A 19,684-nucleotide genomic window follows, 5' to 3' on the forward strand; every position below is an offset into this window, starting at 1 on the left:
CTAAAATGGGGGTTGTGTGGCCATTTATCATCGACCAGAGGCTCGTACACCTCACCCCACATATGTTTCCTTGCCATAGATTGCATTCTTGGATTTCTGGTGGAGACCATTTCTTGGTCAAAAATCTGTACGTGTTAGCCTTCGCTATTATTGAAAATGGTCATTCATGGCTATTTTCGACAAAAATAGGGGTTGTGTGGCCAGTGATATTCGACTATAGGCTCATACACCTCACTACACATATGTTTCTTTGCCATAGATCACATTATTGGATTTATGGTGGTGTCCATTTCTTGGTCAAAAATCCGTAGGTGTTAGCCTTCAGTGTCATTGAAAATGGTCGTTCATGGCTATTTTCGACAAAAAATGGGGGTTGTGTGGCCATTGATCATCGACCTGAGGCTCGTACACCTCACACCACATATGTTTCCTTGCCATAGATCACATTCTTGGATTTCTGGTGGAGACCATTTCTTGGTCAAAAACCCGTAGGTGTTAGCCTTCGGTATTATTGAAAATGGTCGTTCATGGCTATTTTCGACAAAAATGACGGTTGTGTGGCCATTGATCATCGACCAGAGGCTCGTACACTTCACCCCACATATGTTTTCTTGCCATAGATCACATTCTTGGATTTCTGGTGGAGACCATTTCTTGGTCAAATATCTGTTGGTGTTAGCCTTCGGTATTATTGTAAATGGTCGTTCATGGCTATTTTCGAATAAAATGGGGGTTGTCTGGCCATTTATCATCGACCAGAGGCTCGTACACCTCACCCCACATATGTTTCCTTGCCATAGATCGCATTCTTGGATTTCTGGTGGACACCATTTCTTGGTCAAAAATCTGTACGTGTTAGCCTTCGGTATTATTGAAAATGGTCATTCATGGCTATTTTCAACAAAATGGGGGTTGTGTGGCCATTGATCATCGACTAGAGGCTCGTAAACCTCACCCCGACCATTTCTTGGTCAAAAATCCGAATTTGTTAGCCTTCAGTACTATTGAAAATGGTCGTTCATGGCTATTTTCGACCAAAATGGGTGTTGTGTGGCCATTTATCATCGACCAGAGGCTCGTACACCTCACCCCACATATGTTTCCTTGCAATAGATCACATTCTTGGATTTCTGGTGGAGACCATTTCCTTGTCAAAAATCCGTTGGAGTTAGCCTTCGGTATTATTGAAAATGGTCGTTCATGGCTATTTTCGACTAAAATGGGGGTTGTGTGGCCATTTATCATCGACCAGAGGCTCGTACACCTCACCCCACATATGTTTCCTTGCCATAGATTGCATTCTTGGATTTCTGGTGGAGACCATTTCTTGGTCAAAAATCTGTAGTGTTAGCCTTCGCTATTATTGAAAATGGTCATTCATGGCTATTTTCGACAAAAATAGGGGTTGTGTGGTCAGTGATATTCGAGTATAGGCTCATACACCTCACTACACATATGTTACCTTGCCATAGAGCACATTCTTGGATTTATGGTGGTGACCATTTCTTGGTCAAAAATCCGTAGGTGTTAGCCTTCAGTGTCATTGAAAATGGTCGTTCATGGCTATTTTCGACAAAAAATGGGGGTTGTGTGGCCATTGATCATCGACCTGAGGCTCGTACACCTCACCCCACATATGTTTCCTTCCCATAGATCACATTCTTGGATTTCTGGTGGAGACCATTTCTTGGTCAAAAATCCGTAGGAGTTAGCCTTCGGTATTATTGAAAATGGTCGTTCATGGCTATTTTCGACAAAAATGGGGGTTGTGTGGCCATTGATCATCAACGAGATGCTCATACACCTCACCCCATATATGTTTCCTTGCCATAGATCACATTCTTGGATTTCTGGTGGAGACCATTTCTTGGTCAAATATCCGTTGGTGTTAGCCTTCGGTATTATTGTAAATGGTCTTTAATGGCTATTTTCGAATAAAATGGGGGTTGTGTGGCCATTTATCATCGACTAGAGGCTCGTACACCTCACCCCACATATGTTTCCTTACCATAGATCGCATTCTTGGATTTCTGGTGGACACCATTTCTTGGTCAAAAATCTGTACGTGTTAGCCTTCAGTATTATTGATAATGGTCATTCATGGCTATTTTTGACAAAAATGGGGGTTGTGTGGCCATTGATCATCGACTAGAGGCTCGTAAACCTCACCCCGACCATTTCTTGGTCAAAAATCCGAATGTGTTAGCCTTCAGTACTATTGAAAATGGTCGTTCATGGCTATTTTCGACCAAAATGGGTGTTGTGTGGCCATTTATCATCGACCAGAGGCTCGTACACCTCACCCCACATATGTTTCCTTGCAATAGATCACATTCTTGGATTTCTGGTGGAGACCATTTCCTTGTCAAAAATCCGTTGGAGTTAGCCTTCGGTATTATTGAAAATGGTCGTTCATGGCTATTTTCGACTAAAATGGGGGTTGTGTGGCCATTTATCATCGACCAGAGGCTCGTACACCTCACCCCACATATGTTTCCTTGCCATAGATTGCATTCTTGGATTTCTGGTGGAGACCATTTCTTGGTCAAAAATCTGTACGTGTTAGCCTTCGCTATTATTGAAAATGGTCATTCATGGCTATTTTCGACAAAAATAGGGGTTGTGTGGCCAGTGATATTCGACTATAGGCTCATACACCTCACTACACATATGTTTCTTTGCCATAGATCACATTCTTGGATTTATGGTGGTGTCCATTTCTTGGTCAAAAATCCGTAGGTGTTAGCCTTCAGTGTCATTGAAAATGGTCGTTCATGGCTATTTTCGACAAAAAATGGGGGTTGTGTGGCCATTGATCATCGACCTGAGGCTCGTACACCTCACACCACATATGTTTCCTTGCCATAGATCACATTCATGGATTTCTGGTGGAGACCATTTCTTGGTCAAAAACCCGTAGGTGTTAGCCTTCGGTATTATTGAAAATGGTCGTTCATGGCTATTTTCGACAAAAATGACGGTTGTGTGGCCATTGATCATCGACCAGAGGCTCGTACACTTCACCCCACATATGTTTTCTTGCCATAGATCACATTCTTGGATTTCTGGTGGAGACCATTTCTTGGTCAAATATCTGTTGGTGTTAGCCTTCGGTATTATTGTAAATGGTCGTTCATGGCTATTTTCGAATAAAATGGGGGTTGTCTGGCCATTTATCATCGACCAGAGGCTCGTACACCTCACCCCACATATGTTTCCTTGCCATAGATCGCATTCTTGGATTTCTGGTGGACACCATTTCTTGGTCAAAAATCTGTACGTGTTAGCCTTCGGTATTATTGAAAATGGTCATTCATGGCTATTTTCAACAAAATGGGGGTTGTGTGGCCATTGATCATCGACTAGAGGCTCGTAAACCTCACCCCGACCATTTCTTGGTCAAAAATCCGAATTTGTTAGCCTTCAGTACTATTGAAAATGGTCGTTCATGGCTATTTTCGACCAAAATGGGTGTTGTGTGGCCATTTATCATCGACCAGAGGCTCGTACACCTCACCCCACATATGTTTCCTTGCAATAGATCACATTCTTGGATTTCTGGTGGAGACCATTTCCTTGTCAAAAATCCGTTGGAGTTAGCCTTCGGTATTATTGAAAATGGTCGTTCATGGCTATTTTCGACTAAAATGGGGGTTGTGTGGCCATTTATCATCGACCAGAGGCTCGTACACCTCACCCCACATATGTTTCCTTGCCATAGATTGCATTCTTGGATTTCTGGTGGAGACCATTTCTTGGTCAAAAATCTGTAGTGTTAGCCTTCGCTATTATTGAAAATGGTCATTCATGGCTATTTTCGACAAAAATAGGGGTTGTGTGGTCAGTGATATTCGAGTATAGGCTCATACACCTCACTACACATATGTTACCTTGCCATAGAGCACATTCTTGGATTTATGGTGGTGACCATTTCTTGGTCAAAAATCCGTAGGTGTTAGCCTTCAGTGTCATTGAAAATGGTCGTTCATGGCTATTTTCGACAAAAAATGGGGGTTGTGTGGCCATTGATCATCGACCTGAGGCTCGTACACCTCACCCCACATATGTTTCCTTCCCATAGATCACATTCTTGGATTTCTGGTGGAGACCATTTCTTGGTCAAAAATCCGTAGGAGTTAGCCTTCGGTATTATTGAAAATGGTCGTTCATGGCTATTTTCGACAAAAATGGGGGTTGTGTGGCCATTGATCATCAACGAGATGCTCATACACCTCACCCCATATATGTTTCCTTGCCATAGATCACATTCTTGGATTTCTGGTGGAGACCATTTCTTGGTCAAAAATCCATAGGTCTTAGCCTTCGATATTATTAAAAATGGTCGTTCATGGCTATTTTCATCAAAAATGGGGGTTGTGTGGCCATTTATCATCGACCAGAGGCTCGTACACCACACCCCACATATGTTTCCTTGCCATAGATCACATTCTTGGATTTCTGGTGGAGACCATTTCTTGGTCAAAAATCCGTACGTGTTAGCCTTCAGTATTATTGAAAATGGTCGTTCATGGCTATTTTCGACAAAATGGGGGTTGTGTGGCCATTGATCATCGACCAGAGGCTCATACACCCAACTACGCATATGTTTCCTTGCCATAGATCACATTCTTCGATTTATGGTGGAGACCATTTCTTGGTCAAAAATCCGTAGGTGTTAGCCTTCGGTATTATTGAAAATGGTCGTTCATGGCTATTTTTGAACAAAATGGGGGTTGTGTGGCCATTGATCATCGACCAGAGGCTCGTACACCTCACCTCACATATGTTTCCTTGCCATAGATCACATTATCGGATTTCTGGTGGAGACCATTTCTTGGTCGAAAATCCATACGTGTTAGCCTTCGGTATTATTGAAAATGGTTGTTGATCGCTATTTTAGACAAAATGGGCGTTGTGTGGCCATTGATCATCGACCAGAGGCCCATACACCTCACCCCACATATGTTTCCTTGCCATAGATCACATTCTTGGATTTATGGTGGAGACCAATTCTTGGTCAAAAATCCGTAGGTGTTAGCCTTCAGTGTCATTGAAAATGGTCGTTCATGGCTATTTTCGACAAAATGGGGGTTGTGTGGCCATTGATCATCGACCAGAGGCTCGTACACCTCACCCCACATATGTTTCCTTGCCATAGATCACATTTTGGATTTCTGGTGGAGAACATTTCTTGGTCAAAAATCCGTAGGTGTTAGCCTTCGGTATTATTGAAAATGGTCGTTCATGGCTATTTTTGACAAAAATGGGGGTTGTGTGGCCATTGATCATCGACCAGAGGCTCATACACCTCACCCCACGTATGTTTCCTTGCCATAGATCACATTCTTGGATTTCTGGTGGAGACCATTTCTTGGTCAAAAATCCGTAGGTGTTTGCCTTCGGTATCATTGAAAATGGTCGTTCATGGCTATTTTCATCAAAAATAGGGGTTGTGTGGCCATTTATCATCGACCAGAGGCTCGTACACCTCACCTCACTTATGTTTCCTTGCCATAGATCACATTCTTGGATTTATGGTGGAGACCATATCTTGGTCAAAAATCCGTAGGTGTTAGCCTTCGGTATTATTGAAAATGGTCGTTCATGGCTATTTTTGAACAAAATGGGGGTTGTGTGGCCATTGATCATCGACCAGAGGCTCGTACACCTCACCTCACATATGTTTCCTTGCCATAGATCACATTATCGGATTTCTGGTGGAGACCATTTCTTGGTCGAAAATCCATACGTGTTAGCCTTCGGTATTATTGAAAATGGTCGTTGATCACTATTTTCGACAAAAATGGGCGTTGAGTGGCCATTGATCATTGGCCAGAGGCCCATACACCTCACCCCACATATGTTTCCTTGCCATAGATCACATTCTTGGATTTATGGTGGAGACCATTTCTTGGTCAAAAATCCGTAGGTGTTAGCCATCAGTGTCATTGAAAATGGTCGTTCATGGCTATTTTCGACAAAAATGGGGGTTGTGTGGCCATTGATCATCGACCAGAGGCTCGTACACCTCACCCCACATATGTTTCCTTGCCATAGATCACATTCTTGGATTTCTGGTGGAGACCATTTCTTGGTCAAAAATCCATACGTGTTAGCCTTCGGTGTTATTGAAAACGGTCTTTGATCGCTATTTTAGACAAAAATGGGCGTTGTGTGGCCATTGATCATCGACCAGAGGCCCATACACCTCACCCCACATATGTTTCCTTGCCATAGATCACATTCTTGGATTTATGGTGGAGACCAATTCTTGGTCAAAAATCCGTAGGTGTTAGCCTTCAGTGTCATTGAAAATGGTCGTTCATGGCTATTTTCGACAAAAATGGGGGTTGTGTGGCCATTGATCATCGACCAGAGGCTCGTACACCTCACCCCACATATGTTTCCTTGCCATAGATCACATTTTGGATTTCTGGTGGAGAACATTTCTTGGTCAAAAATTCGTAGGTGTTAGCCTTCGTTATTATTGAAAATGGTCGTTCATGGCTATTTTTGACAAAAATGGGGGTTGTGTGGCCATTGATCATCGACCAGAGGCTCATACACCTCACCCCACGTATGTTTCCTTGCCATAGATCACATTCTTGGATTTCTGGTGGAGACCATTTCTTGGTCAAAAATCTGTAGGTGTTAGCCTTCGGTATTATTGAAAACGGTCGTTCATGGCTATTTTCATCAAAAATAGGGGTTGTGTGGCCATTTATCATCGAGCAGAGGATCGTACACCTCACCTCACTTATGTTTCCTTGCCATAGATCACATTCTTGGATTTATGGTGGAGACCATATCTTGGTCAAAAATCCGTAGGTGTTAGCCTTCGGTATTATTGAAAATGGTCGTTCATGGCTATTTTTGACAAAAATGGGGGTTGTGTGGCCATTGATCATCGACTAGAGGCTCGTACACCTCACCTCACATATGTTTCCTTGCCATAGATCACATTATCGGATTTCTGGTGGAGACCATTTCTTGGTCGAAAATCCATACGTGTTAGCCTTCGGTATTATTGAAAATGGTCGTTGATCACTATTTTCGACAAAAATGGGCGTTGTGTGGCCATTGATCATTGGCCAGAGGCCCATACACCTCACCCCACATATGTTTCCTTGCCATAGATCACATTCTTGGATTTATGGTGGAGACCATTTCTTGGTCAAAAATCCATAGGTGTTAGTCTTCAGTGTCATTGACAATGGTCGTTCATGGCTATTTTCGACAAAAATGGGGGTTGTGTGGCCATTGATCATCCACCAGAGGCTCGTACACCTCACCTCACATATGTTTCCTTGCCATAGATCACATTCTTGGATTTATGGTGGAGACCATTTCTTGGTCAAAAATCCGTAGGTGTTAGCTGTAACACCCCTGGTGTTACTATAACTAAAACATGAGCATGGCATCATAAGCATTGGCATTGCATATGTTTGACACACCTAGAGTGCATTCACTAGTTAAAAATTTCAAACAAGTTGTATTGTTTTAATGTTTTGTAAATAGGACCCTGGTTAAAGAACTTAACCCTAAATAGTGGTTAAAGGGGTAAAACTTAACCCAAGTTGAGAAAACCTAAAAGCTTTAGGGTAAAAGTCATAAAATGACCCCAAGAATAAGCTTGAATCACTTTTATACCCCTGGGATACCAGAAACCCTAATTGGAACCCTGGAAAACCCTAAAACCAAACCCTAGGGGCTTATGTGCAAAATTAGTCCACTTTTGGGCTAAAGTGCAAAAACCAAGCCAAATAAGTATTTTAAGTCATTTGGTTCACAAATATGTGAATTTGCAAGTTAAACCCTAAGTTTTGGGCTTATTTGCAAAAAAAATCCCCTCTTAAGCACTATAGAGCCTAAGTCTGAAATTCAGATTAGTTGGTTCAACTTTGGAGCCCTGTATCTTTTGAAATATAGGGTTTTTGCCCTAGGTCACCACATCAAAATTATAGCCCCATCATAGGAGCACAACTTTGCTTAAGAGTGTGAGCAGAGTTGTTAAGTAAATATTGGAAATAATTAAGCCTAAAGATTGGTTGTCAGGCTGGTTTATTCTGAAATTCAGATTCTTAGTGTAACAGAGACATCTTTGGTATTGAATTCAACCATGATCTGGTGATCAAATGAGCTCAGTCCCTATAGTCGAATTGTGGATGGTGTATAGCGCTACAACTTTGCTATAGGTCACTGGATGTGTTGCCATTTGAAAATCAGAGAAAATGTGACCTGAACTTGCTCTATCAGGCGACTGAATAAGGAAAGTGCCATGGTACAGTGTTTTGGGTGGATCAGAACGACAGCTTATCTCGCCGCCGTTGATCGCCGCCCGGATTCGTTCACGGTGAAGGATGGATAACGCCGGGAAAAGAGTACTCGCACGTGGCACCATCTCCTGAGCTCGGCCGGAGTTACTCACCGGCGGCCGCCGTGACTCAGTGGATTCCGCCGCGGTACCCCTCTCCCTTTTGCTCACCGCCGTAGATAAAGCCGCTCGCCGCCGTCGTGCCATCTCTGTGCCCGCCGCGTGTCCGAGCCTTTCCACGGCACCGCCGTGATTCCCTACTGCCGTCCCATCATCGCCGATGAGCTTGCCACGGCTGGGGACACGTAACCACGACGCCAGACCTCTTCCTTATCTCCGACCGCCACACATCGCCGTTAAAATTCCCAGCCACCGTCGAAGCTGCCTACAAATTGGAGCCTCGGCCAGTGCCGCTAGGTAATTGTGCGTCCAGAGAACCCACACGCAGCTCCGATTACTTCCCACAACTCTCCAATTTCACGTTCGCCCCAAATTCACTTTCCGCCACCGCAAGGAACTGCTCACTACGGCCAGCCGTACTCCGGTCAGTCCAACCCTCCCTCTCCCTCGTTTAAGCATTCCCACATGCCTACAATGCTTGCTGACCCGTCCAATTAGACTAGAGGTCCACTGACCATTGGGAACGCATGAATCTTTGGTTTATCCGCGCGCTCACCGTGGCCAGACCATATTAGTTCATCAAATGTGCAATTAACTTATGGGAATCGATGGTTGGGGTGTGAATTCGGTTTCAACCGAAGAAGGGCGTCAGTCCTTTCCCCAATCGACCGGCCTGCTAGCTCGCCGGAGCTCCTCCGTGCGCTGCCGTCGTCGAGGACTTCACCGTGCGAAGGAATAGAAACCGAAGGGCTATTTTGTAATCTGTCAGGGACACGGCGAAACAGTAAAGGAACTTATCTCCAGATAGCCGAGAACCCGAGGACTTTTCTGCATAAATGCCAGCGCGGGCGCGGGCGCGCCCCGTTTTCTCTGAGGATTGGGCCGTAGGGGCTGCTTCTGGCCCAGCACTGTTTAACTTTTCTCCTTTTCTTTTTCAGTAGAACTTTGAAAACCTGTAGAAAATTACAGAAAAATCCTAAAAATATGAGACCAATTTTCCTAGGCTTCTTATTTTCCCTAGAATTTAGTAAAAATAGTTTTATGATTTTTAGTGGAAATAAGAAATTTTAAGGTATTTAAAGTAGTTAAAAGTATTAGTTATGGATTTTTAGAAAATAATTGGTAAGTCCAAAAATGCCCAAACTTTTTATGGGAACTTAAAACATTATTTAGAAGCCTTGGGTAGAGTTTGAATTGTTTTGGACCTTGTTTGATCACCAAACCCCAAAACTACCCCCCCTGCCCTATGAACTCCTTTACCGACTCCGGAAACCCTAAGTTCCCGGAACTCCGTGAAGGAAAGTTGTATTCAAGACATAAATAATAAGTTTATACTATCTTTGCATCCTCATGAGCATCCCATGGAATCCATTCTTATACCTATGTATGGTTATGATTAGAACGTGAAGAGGAAATCGAAGTAACTGAAGAGGAGACACCACCACCACCTTCGGAGTCTCAGGCCGGGAATCATTTCTACTTTGATATCTGTGGATCTGAGCCTGATTCACCTGTGAACGAAGGCAAGCCCCGGTGCATGCAACCCCTTTCCTTGTGTTTTTAAATACTTTTCGCACACTTAAGTCTAGTGAAATGTGCATTAAGTTCATAGGATTTACTTGAAACCCTTTGATGCATTGCTTTCCTTGATATCCATACCTTTATAGATACTTCTGTGAAGTATCAAAATATGATTTACAAAAATGCTTAGCCTTGCTTAGATCTTGTGGATAGAAGTTGTCCTCAATTTAACCATGGAGAGGATGGCTTCTACCTGCAAGAATATTTTCATTTGGAGCAATTGTGGGATCTTACTGCAAAGTTCCCCGTGATGCTCTTTCATCCTAAGGAACAGACACAATCCTAAGGATGGAAATACTTAAATTGAAACTTGGGGTAGGAACAGGTGATGTTCTACCCAGGTTGGTTAAGGATTAACGCGTATGTAGGCGTGCTGACCGAGGACCCTTTAACTGGTCACATGCCTCGTCATGGGTAAGCCTTGCCTCGGGCAGACTAAGGCCGGAATAAGATAACACGAAATGGGCGTGGAGCGGTGGCGAGAGTAGCGTGTACCCTCCGTGGCAAGAGGCTGGACGGTGGTGTATTTGTGCTCTCGGTTTGTGTGAACCTGATCCGGTCTTAAGAACCCCGGTGGCGGGTTGACATATGCAAGGGTGAAGTGCTACATATGTCGTGTGATTGGAGATCCTCAGCTGAGTATAATCGATTCGGATCGCCGTACCTTCGCGGTTATGAAGACTTGGTCACTTTTCTACAACGTAAGTCAGGATGTGAACACTATGGATAAACATGATGTTGTATTGATGAGATGATGAAATTAGACTAGATGCAAATAGAGTCTATTAATACTTAACATGGCGTTAAAGATTGAAAGTAAGGACTCACTTTAGTAAGCTACTTCTGCAAAAGTATAAGTTGATTTTTGCTAAAGCCTCTCCTTGACTCCTATTTATCCAGCATACCCTTGAGAGTCTTTTCCTTAGTCGGGTAAGACTTGCTGAGTATTCCATACTCAGGGTTTATCCCTTTGTTGTTTTTAGGTGAGGAAGCGACAAATTTTTGTTGCTTTTGCTCCAAGGTGGTACCAAATAAGGAAAAACAAGACTGAAGTGCGGGAGGACTCGGTCCTCCACTTAGGATCTTTGCTTATAGCTCTTCGGGAGGAGTTTGGGCCTCCCTTGGTTTGTATAATATTACTACTCTGCACTCACTTTTAGTCTGGTCTGTAATAAAATAACTCAAGCTTGCTTTTGAAATAAATGTAAGTTTATGTAACTGCTTCCGCATTTCTTTATCTCCAATGTTCTGTAATGTCCGCAAGACGGGTGAAACGTTCCTGGTAAGGTAGGGAAAGATACCGAGCTTGTCAAGTAGTTCAGGGCACCTACAGGGTTGTCTGAGGTCCGTTGGACAAGGACAACTGTAGGTGGGCCTAATTACTTGGGAGGTTCTATCACAGCTGGTATCGGAGCGTAGCCCTTCTTTGCAGATATTATGAGGAATCTTCAAAAGGATTTTCAAAAAGTCTTACCTAGAAATTCTTTTCCCTTCTTACCTAAGTATTCTGAAGAGTCTATTTTAAAGACCAGATAGGAAGAGTGCAATGCATAGAAGGTTGAATCAACTAAGGTTGATTCTGTAATTATACATGCATCATGCTAAGCACTATACTAATAACATTTTCCCCCTTAGAAAGATGCCGCCACGCACCAGGCTAATGGCACGCAAGTCTACGGGACCAATTGGGGTGCCTCGGCATCAATTGGCTCCCCGACATGAAAGCAGCAGCAGTGGAAGTAACGACCCCATTGGAGATCTTGAAGCCCGTGTGAGTCGACTTCAAGCAGCGCTGCAACACAGGACCGATGCTTGGGTCGCCGACGGAGATAGAATCAATGAACTGAGAAGGGACATCCGACATCTGCAGGATCAACTCGCTGATCGAGACTTAGCACTTGACTGGGCCGTACAGTCTCGTTTGTTAATGTGTGCTAAGGAAGCAAGGGCTCAGGCCCGAATTAAAGAACTTAGCTCGACTGTCGATAACCTGCAGGTTTACTGCAATACGTTGCATGAGGAAGTCCATATACTATACTCACAATTACACCAAAGTGAGCCTGCACAACCTACTGAGGCGGAAGCCGGACCATCTCACGTTGCGGGACGTGCGCTGGGTGGGGAGTTAGACCTTTTTGAGCCCCCTCCTTCTTTGAGGTTGGTTGATGTCTAGACTCCCACACCTGACGATGAGGCCGCCAAGACTAATGGAAAGCAGGAATAATGGTGTAATAGAAGTAAAAGTAGAGTAGGGTATTGTAGGGTGTACTGTTGTATAATAGGTTGAACTTTTGTATAATGGGTATTGTATCCTGTTATGTAATATCGAGTCTGTATCATTACTTTTTATAGTAATGTAAAATGGAAGGTTTTCTCTGGCACATTATGTTTATTTCAAATGTTTTTGCCACAGATGCCGACCAGGACTCGAGGACAGGACGTAGCAGGAACTTCTAGGGGACGGGATGTTACCCCAAACCCACCTCCAGTTCCTCCCACGTTAGCCGAGGCGATTGCCGCCTTGGTGAATGCCACCGCAGACAATACCCGCTTCCTTAGGGAAATGGCGGGTCAGCAGCAATTCCAGCAGCAGGCGGGAAGAGGTTATCCGCAAGGCCCTCGTGAGACCACCTATCTGGACTTCTCTGAAACCCGTCCACCCCTATTCGTCAAAGCTGAAGATCCCCTAGAAGCTGATGAGTGGATTCGGGTTATTGAACAGAAGTTTGGTCTTCTCCGTTGCTCAGAAACGCAGAAGCCGTTATTTGCAGCACAACAACTCCGTGGTCCTGCCAGTACCTGGTGGGGAAATTTTGTGGCTATTCAACCTGTCAACCATCAAGTCACCTGGGAAGAGTTTAAAGCAGCCTTCCGTGAACACTACATCCCCGAAGGAGTGCTGCATATGAAATAAGAGGAATTTATGAAGTTACAACAAGGTGGAGATACCGTCAACCAATATCTCAACAAATTTAATCACCTGTCGCAGTATGCCATCGACCAGGTGAATACTGATTTAAAGAAGAAGAACTGTTCTATGCGGGGACTGAATGATCGGCTACAAAGGAAAATGGCCACATGCATAGACCTCACATATGGAAAGGCTGTCAGCACAACCTTATCTGTTGAAGCCAAATACGCAAATTCTGGGAAGAATAAGGGATTCGGTGGTGAGAGGCCTAATCAGGGCCACGCGAAGAAGCAACGGTTTGTGATCCGACCTTCAAACCAAAATCGCACTTTTTCTCGTCCACCCTCATTCCCCTTCAAACAGCCAATCATTATCCGCCCCAACAATACCCCCACTACCCCAAAACAGCCGGGTGCCCCAGGCACTCGATTCCCTGCCTTGCCTAGTTCTTCAACTTGGTGTTTTAATTGCGGCAAGTCGGGACATTTTATCAAAGACTGCCCATATCCTAGGCAAAATCAATCTAATGCTTCGCAAGGATCGGGGAAATCAACTCAGCCCAAAGGAAATGCTGTGGGGAAGAATACAAAGAAGACAGGGCGTGTATATTACACTCAAGTGGCTACTACACCGGAAGGAGAGCCGGTGATGATGGGTACGTTTCCCGTGGCCAGACACCCAGCAATTATTCTTTTTGATTCTGGTGCTTCACATACATTCATTAGCAAGAAGTTTGTGGAACAACATCATATTGCATACCATGAATCAAAGGAGGGATTTAAAATTCAGTCACCTGGGGGACACATTTATACTAGAGAAGTGGCCTATGGGGTGCCAATAACAATGGCCGGATGGAACTTTCCTGCTAACATGATTGTTCTGAAAGGCCAGGACATAGATGTAATCTTGGGTATGAATTGGTTAACCCAACACAAGGCAATCCTCAACACTGAACTCAGAACCGTCAAGTTGAGCTATAATCACGAAGAGATTCTTTTGACTCTCCCCGCAACCAATCCAGCCAAAGCTTCTGGTAGAGTCTATGAAGCCATTGTACCGGAGATCAAGAACATTCCGGTAGTATGTGAGTTTCCAGATGTATTTCCGGAAGATTTGCCTGGACTGCCCCCTGAAAGAGAGGTAGAATTCGTAATTGAGCTAAAGCCCGGTACGGCTCCCATCTCCCGAAGATCGTACCGTATGCCCCCTAATGAGTTGGCGGAATTGAAGATTCAATTGCAAGATCTATTGAATAAGGGATTCATCCGGCCAAGCTCGTCCCCATGGGGTTGTCCCGCCATTTTTGTTAAGAAGAAGGATCAAACCTTGCGAATGTGCGTGGATTATCGACCCCTAAATGAGGTCACCATCAAGAATAAATACCCTCTTCCAAGGATCGACATCTTATTTGATCAGCTGACTGGGGCGAGGGTATTTTCCAAAATTGATCTCAGGTCGGGCTATCATCAAATCCGTATTCGGCCCGAGGATATACCGAAGACCGCGTTTACTACGTGATATGGATTGTTTGAATATCTGGTCATGTCTTTCGGGCTCACAAATGCTCCTGCCCACTTCACTTACTTGATGAACTCGGTGTTCATGCCCGAGTTGGACAAATTCGTGGTAGTCTTCATCGACGATATCTTGATATATTCTAAGAATGAAGAGGACCATGCTCAGCATCTACGGATTGTATTGACGCGCCTCAGGGAACACCAGCTATATGCCAAGTTCAGCAAGTGCGCGTTCTGGCTGGAAGAAATTCAATTTTTGGGGCACGTGTTATCTGCTAAAGGAATTGCGGTAGATCCTAGCAAGGTCAAAGATATTCTGGAGTGGAAACCCCCAACAACTGTTCACCAAGTCCGGAGTTTTCTTGGACTAGCTGGGTATTATCGCAGATTCATACCAGATTTTTCTAAGCTTGTGAAGCCAATCACAAGTTTATTAAAGAATGACATTAAGTTCAATTGGTCTTCTAAGTGTAATGAAGCCTTTGAGCAACTGAAGACACTATTGACCACTTCTCCGGTATTGGCTCAACCGGACATCAGTAAACCCTTTGACGTATATTGTGATGCATCTGGCAGTGGGCTCGGCTGTGTACTGATGCAAGAGGGCCGAGTAATTGCGTATGCTTCAAGGCAGTTGCGCCGACATGAGGAGCATTATCCAACTCATGATCTGGAGCTAGCTGCTGTGGTTCATGCCCTAAAGATTTGGCGCCACTATCTGCTGGGAAATATCTGTCACATATATACAGATCATAAAAGTTTGAAGTACATCTTCACCCAGTCAGAGTTAAATATGAGGCAAAGACGATGGCTTGAGCTCATTAAAGACTATGATCTGGAGATCCATTATCACCTAGGCAAAGCCAATGTAGTGGCAGATGCACTGAGTCGTAAGACTTCCTGCCACTGTCTTATGGCGAAGACCTCCGAGAACACTTTGTGTCAAGATATGGAAAAGTTAAACCTGGGGATCATCCAACAAGGGACTCTAAATCAGCTAAAGCTTGAGTCAATCATTTTGCAAAGGATAATTGATGCTCAAAAGGATAATCTGGGTATGAAGCACATACGAGAGAAGATAAAGGCTGGTGTAGCCAAGTGTTTCAAGGAAGACAATCAAGGTGTGATATGGTTTAAAAACCGCATAGTAGTGCCAAAGAACGAAGAACTCCGCCAGCAAATTCTTGATGAAGCACATCTTAGTCGTTATTCTATTCATCCCGGAAGCACTAAGATGTATCAAGACTTAAAGCAACATTACTGGTGGACAAAGATGAAAATTGAAATTGCACGCTATGTGACTAAATGTGACACTTGCAGACGTGTCAAGGCCATACACATGAAAACTGCTGGTCCATTACAATCTTTGCCAATCCCAACATGGAAATGGGAAGACATCAGTATGGACTTTATTGTGGGACTGCCCAGGACAGCCAAAGGGTATGATTCTATTTGGGTTATCGTTGATCGACTTACAAAGATTGCCCACTTCTTACCTGTCAAGGTCACATATACAGTAGCCACTTATGCAGCATTATACATTGCCCGTATTCTCAGTCTGCATGGTGTTCCGAAGACCATTGTGTCGGATCGTGGTCCTCAATTTGTAGCCAAGTTCTGGGAAGCACTTCACAACTCTTTGGGTACTAAATTACTCCACAGTTCGGCTTATCATCCTCAAACCAGTGGGCAGACTGAGAGGGTGAACCAAATACTTGAAGATATGCTGCGGGCATGTGTCCTGGACTTCTCACCGAAATGGGATGAATGTTTGCCCCTAGCGGAGTTTTCATATAATAATAGCTATCAAGAAAGTATCAAGATGGCACCTTTCGAAGCTTTATATGGACGACGGTGTCGAACTCCGCTAAATTGGTCTGAACCTGGAGAAAGATACTTCTTTAGGCCTGATATGGTAAAAGAGGTCGAAGAAAAGGTTCAGAAAATTGTTCATAATATGAAGAAAGCTCAGACTCGACAAAAGAGTTATGCAGACCGACGACGACAACCCTTATGCTTTCTGGTAGACGATTATGTCTACTTAAAAGTTTCACCAATGAAGGGTGTATCGCGTTTCGGGGTTAAAGGGAAGCTTGCACCCAGGTACATTGGTCCATTCCTGGTGATTGAGCAATGTGGACCAGTGGCGTACCGACTCCAACTACCCGAAACATTGTCTGCTGTGCACAATGTGTTCCACGTGTCACAATTGAAGAAGTGTCTTCGGGTTCCTGATCGAACCGTTGAAATAACTGATGTTGTCCTGGAACCAGATTTAACATACTCGGAACATCCTATTCGAGTTCTGGATCAAAAGGACAGGGTTACCCGAAGAAAGACTCTCAAATTCTACAAGATACAGTGGAACCAGCATTCTGAAGATGAGGCTACATGGGAAACCCAAGACTTCTTAGATAAGAATTTCCCAGGCTTTTTAGTCTCATGTAAATTGTAAAGTCTGTATAGCTGTGTAATAAAGAAGTAACCCCCACATCACCCCTACCTTGTACCAGAATTGAGGAAATAAAAATGTGATGCGTTTCCTTTACCATTATTTACCCTAGGACTTTTAATCTCGGGACGAGATTCTTTTATGGGGGGAAGGATGTAACACCCCTGGTGTTACTATAACTAAAACATGAGCATGGCATCATAAGCATTGGCATTGCATATGTTTGACACACCTAGAGTGCATTCACTAGGTAAAAATTTCAAACAAGTTGTATTGTTTTAATGTTTTGTAAATAGGACCCTAGTTAAAGAACTTAACCCTAAATAGTGGTTAAAGGGGTAAAACTTAACCCAAGTTGAGAAAACCTAAAAGCTTTAGGGTAAAAGTCATAAAATGACCCCAAGAATAAGCTTGAATCACTTTTATACCCCTGGGATACCAGAAACCCTAATTGGAACCCTGGAAAACCCTAAAACCAAACCCTAGGGGCTTATGTGCAAAATTAGTCCACTTTTGGGCTAAAGTGCAAAAACCAAGCCAAATAAGTATTTTAAGTCATTTGGTTCACAAATATGTGAATTTGCAAGTTAAACCCTAAGTTTTGGGCTTATTTGCAAAAAAATCCCCTCTTAAGCACTATAGAGCCTAAGTCTGAAATTCAGATTAGTTGGTTCAACTTTGGAGCCCTGTATCTTTTGAAATATAGGGTTTTTGCCCTAGGTAACCACATCAAAATTATAGCCCCATCATAGGAGCACAACTTTGCTTAAGAGTGTGAGCAGAGTTGTTAAGTAAATATTGGAAATAATTAAGCCTAAAGATTGGCTGTCAGGCTGGTTTATTCTGAAATTCAGATTCTTAGTGTAACAGAGACATCTTTGGTGTTGAATTCAACCATGATCTGGTGATCAAATGAGCTCAGTCCCTATAGTCGAATTGTAGATGGTGTATAGCGCTACAACTTTGCTATAGGTCACTGGATGTGTTGCCATTTGAAAATCAGAGAAAATGTGACCTGAACTTGCTCTGTCAGGCGACTGAATAAGGAAAGTGCCATGGTACAGTGTTTTGGGTGGATCAGAACGACAGCTTATCTCGCCGCCGTTGATCGCCGCCCGGATTCGTTCACGGTGAAGGATGGATAACGCCGGGAAAAGAGTACTCGCACGTGGCACCATCTCCTGAGCTCGGCCGGAGTTACTCACCGGCGGCCGCCGTGACTCAGTGGATTCCGCCGCGGTACCCCTCTCCCTTTTGCTCACCGCCGTAGATAAAGCCGCTCGCCGCCGTCGTGCCATCTCTGTGCCCGCCGCGTGTCCGAGCCTTTCCACGGCACCGCCGTGATTCCCTACTGCCGTCCCATCATCGCCGATGAGCTTGCCACGGCTGGGGACACGTAACCACGACGCCAGACCTCTTCCTTATCTCCGACCGCCACACATCGCCGTTAAAATTCCCAGCCACCGTCGAAGCTGCCTACAAATTGGAGCCTCGGCCAGTGCCGCTAGGTAATTGTGCGTCCAGAGAACCCACACGCAGCTCCGATTACTTCCCACAGCTCTCCAATTTCACGTTCGCCCCAAATTCACTTTCCGCCACCGCAAGGAACTGCTCACTACGGCCAGCCGTACTCCGGTCAGTCCAACCCTCCCTCTCCCTCGTTTAAGCATTCCCACATGCCTACAATGCTTGCTGACCCGTCCAATTAGACTAGAGGTCCACTGACCATTGGGAACGCATGAATCTTTGGTTTATCCGCGCGCTCACCGTGGCCAGACCATATTAGTTCATCAAATGTGCAATTAACTTATGGGAATCGATGGTTGGGGTGTGAATTCGGTTTCAACCGAAGAAGGGCGTCAGTCCTTTCCCCAATCGACCGGCCTGCTAGCTCGCCGGAGCTCCTCCGTGCGCTGCCGTCGTCGAGGACTTCACCGTGCGAAGGAATAGAAACCGAAGGGCTATTTTGTAATCTGTCAGGGACACGGCGAAACAGTAAAGGAACTTATCTCCAGATAGCCGAGAACCCGAGGACTTTTCTGCATAAATGCCAGCGCGGGCGCGGGCGCGCCCCGTTTTCTCTGAGGATTGGGCCGTAGGGGCTGCTTCTGGCCCAGCACTGTTTAACTTTTCTCCTTTTCTTTTTCAGTAGAACTTTGAAAACCTGTAGAAAATTACAGAAAAATCCTAAAAATATGAGACCAATTTTCCTAGGCTTCTTATTTTCCCTAGAATTTAGTAAAAATAGTTTTATGATTTTTAGTGGAAATAAGAAATTTTAAGGTATTTAAAGTAGTTAAAAGTATTAGTTATGGATTTTTAGAAAATAATTGGTAAGTCCAAAAATGCCCAAACTTTTTATGGGAACTTAAAACATTATTTAGAAGCCTTGGGTAGAGTTTGAATTGTTTTGGACCTTGTTTGATCACCAAACCCCAAAACTACCCCCCCTGCCCTATGAACTCCTTTACCGACTCCGGAAACCCTAAGTTCCCGGAACTCCGTGAAGGAAAGTTGTATTCAAGACATAAATAATAAGTTTATACTATCTTTGCATCCTCATGAGCATCCCATGGAATCCATTCTTATACCTATGTATGGTTATGATTAGAACGTGAAGAGGAAATCGAAGTAACTGAAGAGGAGACACCACCACCACCTTCGGAGTCTCAGGCCGGGAATCATTTCTACTTTGATATCTGTGGATCTGAGCCTGATTCACCTGTGAACGAAGGCAAGCCCCGGTGCATGCAACCCCTTTCCTTGTGTTTTTAAATACTTTTCGCACA

Source organism: Zea mays, chromosome 9 (genome assembly GCF_902167145.1).
Source record: "Zea mays cultivar B73 chromosome 9, Zm-B73-REFERENCE-NAM-5.0, whole genome shotgun sequence".
Taxonomy (NCBI): Eukaryota; Viridiplantae; Streptophyta; class Magnoliopsida; order Poales; family Poaceae; genus Zea; species Zea mays.